A 9,827-nucleotide genomic window follows, 5' to 3' on the forward strand; every position below is an offset into this window, starting at 1 on the left:
TTAGAATGGAAAAGACGCGCCGTCGAAAAACGGTGTTTTCTCCCTCGTATTCGAGAGACAACGCACCTACGATCCGACGTCGATTAAAAACTAATTTTATCGGATACGACGATCGTATTAATGGTGCGCGCTACGTTTATCACAAAAACGTGCGAACGACCGTTTTAAACACGTCTCATCCCTTTCATATTCGTACGACCCGTACGAGAGAGTTAGGTCACACGTACGGGTCCGCTGTCACGTTTTAGAACGTCGCGATCGAATCGCGCTTATACGCTCAGCACGCTCAGACATTTCTCGTCGATCGCGAAGATCAAAGAAAATCCGAGCAGTCTTGAAATGAGATACGACCCTCAGCCAGGAGTGGTCCGGGTATGAGATCCCAGGACCGCAATGTGCGTTCGAAATGTCGATGTTCATGTGTCCTGCAGTTCACAAGTTGACGCGCAATTAGCTGCGTTCTTCATCGACCCACGAGCCAAGTGATCCACCGTTTAGGGTAATCTTTTTTTAAGTTAGGTTTTAAACGCATATCGAAACGTTTCTATTATAAGACGACGACGACGCGCGCTCACGTCATAGACAGCGCTTGCGCCCCTTTCGCAGCCGCCGTCGACTTTAAAACGCTCTTACGGTTTATTTTCGTCTTCTCCACTACACACAACGAGAGGAGCGGAGACAGACTACTCGAAATGGTGACGTTCGTTGTAAATTTTCGTCGTCTCACCTCGTACGACAACAAAAGAGCATACGCTGATCATAGTTTGGCAATATTTTCGTAAACTAAATCTCACCCTTTTGGAATGAAACAAACGAAGGGTGATAAGATTTTCGTAAACTAATCACATTACCGATCATCGTATATGTTCGTCGATATGAGGATCGAAACGTCGATTAGAAATATAATTGGCAAAATCGTTTTATTTTGCGCTCGATTTGTCCATTTATAACGAAATCCGTCGTAGGCCGACGATTATTACTCGTCGTCCTATATAACAACATCTTCATCGTATATATCTCCGCTTTGGGGCGTACATCTTTTAAAACCATATATTATAGGTACCCGAAAACAGCTACGTTGACGACGTCGAAATTCGATCGGAACTTCCGAACTTCGTAGATGGCTCTTTAACGTTCGACAATGATTTTTACAGACTTGTACGTTTACCTATTATATATATATATAGGCATAACAACACACTGTAATGATCCTTCCGCAGGTTCACCTACGGAAACCTTGTTACGACTTTTACTTCCTCTAAATGATCAAGTTTGGTCATCTTTTCCTACACATCGACGACGCCGAAACGCCATCGCGTGTCGATCCGAAGACCTCACTAAATCATTCAATCGGTAGTAGCGACGGGCGGTGTGTACAAAGGGCAGGGACGTAATCAACGCGAGCTTATGACTCGCGCTTACTGGGAATTCCTCGTTCATGGGGAACAATTGCAAGCCCCAATCCCTAGCACGAAGGAGGTTCAGCGGGTTACCCGGGCCGCTCGGCCAGGGAAGACACGCTGATTCCTTCAGTGTAGCGCGCGTGCGGCCCAGAACATCTAAGGGCATCACAGACCTGTTATTGCTCAATCTCGTGCGGCTAGAAGCCGCCTGTCCCTCTAAGAAGAATAGTTTGTACGCCGACAGTAAAAACCGCGCACGAACCGCGAAACCCGAAAGCAACGCGGCCGGCGGGCCTTTAGGATGTCAAAAAGCGCCTAGTTAGCAGGCTAGAGTCTCGTTCGTTATCGGAATTAACCAGACAAATCGCTCCACCAACTAAGAACGGCCATGCACCACCACCCACCGAATCAAGAAAGAGCTCTCAATCTGTCAATCCTTCCGGTGTCCGGGCCTGGTGAGGTTTCCCGTGTTGAGTCAAATTAAGCCGCAGGCTCCACTCCTGGTGGTGCCCTTCCGTCAATTCCTTTAAGTTTCAGCTTTGCAACCATACTTCCCCCGGAACCCAAAAGCTTTGGTTTCCCGGAAGCTGCCCGTCGAGTCATATTAGGGAACGTCGACGGATCGCTAGCTGGCATCGTTTAAGGTTAGAACTAGGGCGGTATCTGATCGCCTTCGAACCTCTAACTTTCGTTCTTGATCAATGAAAGCGTTTTTGGCAAATGCTTTCGCTTCTGTTCGTCTTGCGACGATCCAAGAATTTCACCTCTAACGTCGCAATACGAATGCCCCCATCCGTTCCTATTAATCATTACCTCGGGGTTCCGAAAACCAACAAAATAGAACCGAGGTCCTATTCCATTATTCCATGCATACAGTATTCAGGCGAAATTTTAGCCTGCTTTGAGCACTCTAATTTGTTCAAAGTAAACGTGCCGGCCCACCTCGACACTCAGTAAAGAGCACCGCGGCAGGATTGAGTTGGGCCGTCGTAACCACGACGCGCACAACACGCACGCCGAAACGCACGCGCGACGGCGACGCGACACGACTAAGCCCACCGGCAGGACGTCTCGCGAAAAACACGCCAGTTAACACCGCGAACGATGAACCGGCGGCGCGAGACACAAATTCGACTACGAGCTTTTTAACCGCAACAACTTTAATATACGCTATTGGAGCTGGAATTACCGCGGCTGCTGGCACCAGACTGGCCCTCCAATTGATCCTCGTTAAAGGGTTTAGAGTGTACTCATTCCGATTACGGGGCCTCGGATGAGTCCCGTATCGTTATTTTTCGTCACTACCTCCCCGTGCCGGGAGTGGGTAATTTGCGCGCCTGCTGCCTTCCTTGGATGTGGTAGCCGTTTCTCAGGCTCCCTCTCCGGAATCGAACCCTGATTCCCCGTTACCCGTTACGACCATGGTAGGCGCAGAACCTACCATCGACAGTTGATAAGGCAGACATTTGAAAGATGCGTCGCCGGTGCGAGACCGTGCGATCAGCTTAAAGTTATTCAGAGTCACCAAGTTGTACGATGACGAGCGCGAACCCGAAACCGATTGGTTTTGATCTAATAAAAGCACTCCTTCCATCTCTGGTCGGAGCTCTGTTTGCATGTATTAGCTCTAGAATTACCACAGTTATCCAAGTAATTGTGGGTACGATCTAAGGAACCATAACTGATTTAATGAGCCTTTCGCGGTTTCACCTTAATTCGGTATGTACTGAGACATGCATGGCTTAATCTTTGAGACAAGCATATGACTACTGGCAGGATCAACCAGGGAACTGTTCTTATTATTTTATCGACACGAAGCAGATAAAACAAATACAGACACAGTTTATTTTATAAGTTTGACTTATAAAGAAACGTGTGCGTAAGACGACGATATATAATATATATCGACGACTAATAAAAAGGAGGTGCATGATAGCGCGCCTAGACGACGGAAAAACCGGTCCGAGGCGCCACGCTCTTACATTTTAATATTAGTTGTCTAATAAAACAAAACGATATCATCATCTTAGACACATCTTTTGTTTTTTTTATACACAACCGATCGACTAGGCACCCAATTATCTCGATTATCGACGACGATCGTCGACTACGTCGAAAATTGGATGCCGCAAAATATCGTTCGGCGTTTATAAGACCTCGAAAAACATTCTCTCCGAACCCTTCGCTAGATAGAAATATATAAAGCGACAAGGAAACCTCGTACGAGAAACGTTTCGTGATTTTTTATTTTATTCTCGCTCGGAGAGCAGAGAGCTATCGCAAAATGTGTTGCTGTTTTATGAACGTTCCGATGAAAAACCGATACGTCCATAAAAATAATAATTCCAATCGCATATGAATCGTGGATCATCTTCTTCTAACGAAGCCGAATGTTCCCGCCGAATTCGCGATCTCGCAGTGATACCGTCGTCGTCGTCGTACGCTTCCCGATATATCGAAAAAAACCGACCAGGAAGAACAACGAAACGACGATACAAAATCGCGAGAGCGTTACGAATATATAATAACACGACGAAATACGCTTTTTATTTAGATAAATAAAAAAATACGGTTCGGATCTTATATATTAACATATAATATGTAATACCACCTTCGCTGATCAAAAGCCACTCGGTAAAAGTGTCACAGCGCCGGTCGACCCGACCCGTCGTATCCGTCTCTCGTATCGCCCCACGTAGAAGCGCACACGATTTAAGCGCGGGTCTCTCGCCAGCTATCGGAAATGTATGGGTGTTTTAGAACAGATCGTTTATACGGACGTTGCGCAAATTTTTCGTTTTTACGTCTGCCCGTTCTCGTTATTATCGGAATGTTCCGATGAATAAACTTTAGCTTTAGACAACGTGAACTTCTAAAGCAATAATTTTAACCTCTCGTGTTAATACGTCCTCAGGCCGTTTCTAGACTGCCGATCACGTTCTTTAAAAGTCGGAAAATTCCGATCCATAAAATTATGCTAGTAGAATGTAAAGATCCTTCATAGGATGGATACTGTCACATATCGATACGGCGATCGGAGTAAAACTGTTCTCACGTATTTCAGGACATTTTAGGTTGTTACGTCGGCCCGTTCGTTATTATCGGTATATACCTATGAATAAATGTTTTGCTTGTAGAACGTAAGATTCCAAAAGAATGATTCGCCGAAACGATGGTGCACCCTTACGATCGGATATTTGCCGCTTATTGGCCATTTTCTATAATTCATCCGTTAGATATCGTTTATCGACTACGGATAAGGTTTTCCGATATCAGAATGTTCCTAAGGATGATTCGAAAGTGATTTGAACGAAGAATTTGATAGAATGAATCCTTTATTTATCCATTGAGTACAGGGTACGGAGTGTCTGCGGGGTCAGCTAATATATTATATTTCTCTCTCGACGTAATGGTAACTCGAAGTCCGAACCGCGCTCATGAAGCTCGGTTTCAATCCAATCCATGTTGGTCGGTTCCTCGAGAGGAACGCCGTATCTTCGCGGTCGACCGCCTAATGAATCAGGTGGTAAAAGTCCAAGCCCAGCGCGGCAACGGCAGGCGCGTTCAACGTTTTAACTGCCAATTCTACGGTCATTCATCGGCCAACTGTAAAGCCACTCCGGCCTACATCAAGTCCCAAAGACAGAAATTCCCCGCCGAAATGCACCAACTGTTGAGAACCATACACCGCAAATTACTCGGGATGCAAGTGCCGACCTACTCCAAAAACAACCAAACCCAAAAGACCAATTCCTCCCCCCACTCATGTACGGGGAACTCAAGATAACAGTCGTCTGGCTGGTCTGGATTCCACTAGAACACGAACCCGATCTCCATTGGCGAAATACTCTTCGGAACATATTCAGATGACCAAGGAGATTTTCAGGCCATTTTCAACGCCATCAACCACACAGCTATTGGAAGAATTACTATCGGCCGGGATAATAGATGAGTTGGAACTTGGGCTTATTGCTCCAAGCGAACCAACTCACTACTCCTCCAATCGACCGACAATAATTGACTTTTTTATCTATCAAAATTCGAATCAAGCCTCTGACCTGCAAGTACTCCAAGATATCGATTCTGACCACAGGCCTATCCTCCTCACCCACCATCAGCGATTTTCCACTGAGTTCCACTGTCCCCAAGCAAGGTCAACCTAGTAAACGAAAAAAAAAGTATCTTCTCTTTGACGATCCTCATTATATTAGGACGATAGTTCCATTCTAAATTCTTGATTAATTACAGTTCCTATTTGTTCATTTCGAGACGTTCCCGTGATTAATACTTATCGTGTAGAAATTAGCCACAATCCACAATTAGCCACAGTTAGGAAAAATAAATTAATTATCATATAGTCATAAACGTAATAAAAATGAATACACATATTTTCGAAGTCACTCCAGAAATACTTTACCTTATTTTTAAATAACAATCTCGGGCCGTACCATTTTTACAAAACTTATTCTATATACTTACTATATAACAGATTATAATGATATAATATAATTCAATACAATAACTACAATATATATATATATATCTGAAAATTCTGTTTTTATAAAATGTCAGCTACTGTTTAACATTTCATTTTTTAAAATGTATATCCAATTGTGGTTCTGAAAAGAACCGATTTTGCAGGTAAGTAGTATATTGAAACACACATAGGTATGTGAATTAATTTACTTAGAACTGGTATATTTGGTGACTGCTTTGGTACCTTCGCTAACGGCGTGCTTAGCCAACTCACCGGGTAACAATAACCTAACGGCGGTTTGGATTTCTCTGCTCGTGATCGTTGATCTCTTATTGTAATGGGCGAGACGCGACGCTTCGGCGGCTATCCTTTCGAATATATCGTTCACGAAAGAATTCATGATCGACATGGCCTTGCTGGAGATACCCGTATCGGGATGAACCTGCTTTAAAACTTTGTATATGTAAATCGCATAGCTTTCCTTCCTCCTGCGCTTCTTTTTCTTGTCGCTCTTAGAGATATTTTTCTGGGCTTTTCCGGCTTTCTTGGCCGCCTTACCGCTTGTCTTCGGTGGCATTTCGAAATAAAAATCCCGACGTCTCACGTACCTCAAAGAGTACTTAACTAAAAAAATGCCTTTAATTCTAGAACTTATAACATTCGAAGGAACACTTCTAAGCCCCGCCCATAGCCCGAGTTAGAGTCTGATTGGTCGCGTATGATATAACGAGTTTGGCTCGCGGACAAAATTCCAGGCCGATCTGTAAGAAATTTCCAGTACCGTTTTTGATTTAAAGGTGAGCGGTATCTAACAACGATCGAGATTAACATGTCCGGACGTGGTAAAGGCGGAAAAGTGAAGGGAAAGGCGAAGTCTCGTTCCAATCGTGCGGGATTACAATTTCCTGTCGGTCGTATTCACCGACTTCTAAGGAAAGGAAATTATGCCGAACGCGTAGGGGCCGGTGCTCCCGTTTACTTAGCTGCCGTAATGGAATATCTGGCGGCCGAAGTTCTCGAGTTGGCGGGTAACGCCGCTAGAGACAACAAGAAAACAAGGATTATCCCTAGGCATTTACAATTGGCCATCAGAAACGACGAGGAATTGAATAAACTGTTATCTGGCGTTACTATTGCCCAGGGCGGCGTCTTGCCTAACATTCAAGCAGTATTATTGCCTAAAAAGACAGACAGCAAAACCAAATAGATAACGCAAACCGTTTAAAGTTTTGCATACGCCCTTTAATATCGGTCCTTTTCAGGGCCAACAAAATCGTATAAAAAAGAAGTTAGAATACGCGTTCTTATTAAAGAATAAATATTAACTAGAAAATTTATAAATAATCTGATCTGTACTGAATATTCCTTTATTACTGTTTTAGAGTATCGATCGATCGGTTCCCTAATTAGTTACGGCTCTATCTAGAAAATAATCATTTAAGTAATAATAAGATAATAAATAAATTATATAAATATTCTTTCTTTTATAAAGTTATATTGTGGTTCTGAAAAGAACCGTTTTTTTTCTATTAAAAAAATACGGTCTTGGACGAACGTATTTTTTAGGGAAGTCGTAGCACGTCCAGGAGTGTCGGGATATTTGTAATTTTCAACTCCGTGTCTTCTTGATCTGACGATGAAATGTGTCGCCTGTTTAATATATCGTCATACGTAGTAGAAATAGTTTTATTTCTTTTTCTTTGGTGATACTGGTTTTTTAGTTTTCGCACCTTCACCAGCGGCAACACGAACAGTTGAGGTCGTCGTCTTAGCACTTTTCGGTTTAGGCGCCTTGGGCTTTTTCGTAGGTCCGGCTTTATTAGATTTTTTCGCTTTGGAAGGCGATTTCGGGGATCTTGCGGCCGTGTTGCTTTTTGCTGCTTTCGAAGATGAACTATTAGCGGCGGCATTGGAAGCGGACGTAGTCGTGGCGGCGGTAGATTTCTTTCCTGTTTTCTTTTCGACGGCTTTTTTGGCAGAAGCTTTTTTCTCGGCCAAAGTTGCAGATTCACCTTTCTTACTTTTAGCTGTGGTTTTCTTAGTTGAGGCGGAGGCGGCGGTCGTCTTTTTTTCCGTTTTCTCTGAGGTTTTTTTGGCAGACGCTTTTTTACCACCGGCTGTCGTAGCTGTCGCGGCACCTCCTACTGGTTTTCGTTTATTTTTCTGTCCGGTTTTGGCAGTGGCCGTTTTTCTTTTCTTCGTACCTGCGGCTGTCGTACCTCCTGCTTTACGTGCCGAAGCCGCTAATTTAAATGATCCGGAAGCTCCTTTGCCCTTCGTTTGTACCAAAACACCCGAAGCGATCCACGTCTTTATATATTTCTTTATAAAGGGCGATAATTTGTCAGCATCCACTTTGTAATTGGCCGCTATGTATTTTTTAATAGCTCTGAAGGAAGTTCCGCCTTTCTCTTTCAATCCTTTAATTGCACTCGTTACCATATCAGCGATCGGAGGATGACTAACTTTCGATTTAGAACTCTTCGCCTTGCTCGAAGTGGATTTTTCTTTCTTCCCTCCTGCAGACGAACCTGCGCTACCGGCTGTAGCTGATGCGGCTCCCGTAGCCGACACCGAAGATGAATTCGACCCGGCCGGTGTGCCTGTTGACGATGCGTTAACAACGGCGGCGGAATTTCCTCCACTCCCTTGATTCGACGAAGGAGAAACCGCTTGTCCGCTAATATCGACGTCCGACATTCTGATATAATTTCTTAATTTTCTTATAAGAACGTTCTAATCACGATTCGTTTGACAAAGTTACGTACGTGCGTATGCTTCTCGTTCGCGTATTTTAACTGTCTGGCGGTCGCTCTCATTTAATGCGTACCCTATATGATATGAGCCGAACGGAGGACTGAACGGTCGAGCGCGAACGACGTTCCATATTCCGGCTTCGTCGAAACGTTCATCGAGCTTGGAACCGTTTACTTATTTCTCATATTAAATACATAAATCCTTTAGAATATCATACGATTTATGTTCGAGGCGTTAAAAGATAAAACGTAGTAGAAGTAGCAAACTTTACCAATAAATTTTACGTTGACTATCGTCTTAGAAGGAAGCACAAAATCAAGCGTTGCTCTCGATTCCGTCGAAACTACCAATTTACATTCGAGTTATAGACTTTCGGTTATAACTATGAAAATATATCTTTTCAAATCTACGTCCCCCGATATATCGTCTTTTGATATAAATGCAATTCCGTACAGATCTAATGCTATTATTGGAGAAACGAGACATATTATTCCTAATTGATGCGGTACAGATTGTTCGTTGTCCAAAACGAATCTATATCGAAACGTACCGTTGTCGAATTAACTGTAAGAAAACAATGACATGAAAATTAACCGATCCTATACTAATATACTTCTTATTTAACGGTTTCTTAACACCATCCGAACTCTGGGTTACAATCGAACGTATCGGGTGAGCAACGATATCGAGACGTCTATAAGAATATCGTGTCAAACCCTTCTGTATCGATACAATGCTCATATATATTATAGTATATTTTGCTTCTTTAGTTGAAATCTGTTTTCATAAATAGTTATCTAAAGTCAATAAATACATGGAACGCGATCTCCATACATACGTGCGTAGAACTACCGTACCTTCTTTGAAATCTTAAGGATTCTCCAAGCTCATCGACGCGAAGTTTATCTCGGAGTATTTTCTCTCTAAAGGAAAACTATATTAAAGCTTCAACGAAGATTCGGTATTCGATTGTTCACCATCATTTACATTCTTGTCATTAACCTAACATTTATTATGAAATCTTATTTTAAACTTTATCTATCTTTTTATATTACGATCGTCTATTATAATGCAGTATATTTGTTACTTTACAAGTAAATCTTAGATGAAAGGAGCAGATATTTAATAAAATTTAACGTCATCTTAGTCCATTTTCGAATAATAAATTTCTTTTTTTATGCTAGTAAATT

General features: G+C 42.8%; 2 non-coding genes across 2 annotated transcripts; both read right to left on the bottom strand.

Moving 5' to 3' along the window:
* Positions 1 to 347: 347 nt before the first annotated feature.
* Positions 348 to 502, bottom strand: LOC143205981 (5.8S ribosomal RNA). Its single transcript, XR_013008033.1, has one exon. It is a non-coding gene; the product is annotated as a 5.8S ribosomal RNA (ribosomal RNA).
* A 701-nt stretch (positions 503 to 1,203) lies between these two features.
* Positions 1,204 to 3,192, bottom strand: LOC143205971 (small subunit ribosomal RNA). The gene has a single exon (XR_013008026.1). It is a non-coding gene; the product is annotated as a small subunit ribosomal RNA (ribosomal RNA).
* Between the last annotated feature and the right edge of the window lie 6,635 nt (positions 3,193 to 9,827).

This window comes from Rhynchophorus ferrugineus, unplaced genomic scaffold (assembly GCF_030347505.1).
Source record: "Rhynchophorus ferrugineus isolate W39M unplaced genomic scaffold, kcgeb_rfMv2 rfM324, whole genome shotgun sequence".
In the NCBI taxonomy this organism is placed as follows: Eukaryota; Metazoa; Arthropoda; class Insecta; order Coleoptera; family Curculionidae; genus Rhynchophorus; species Rhynchophorus ferrugineus.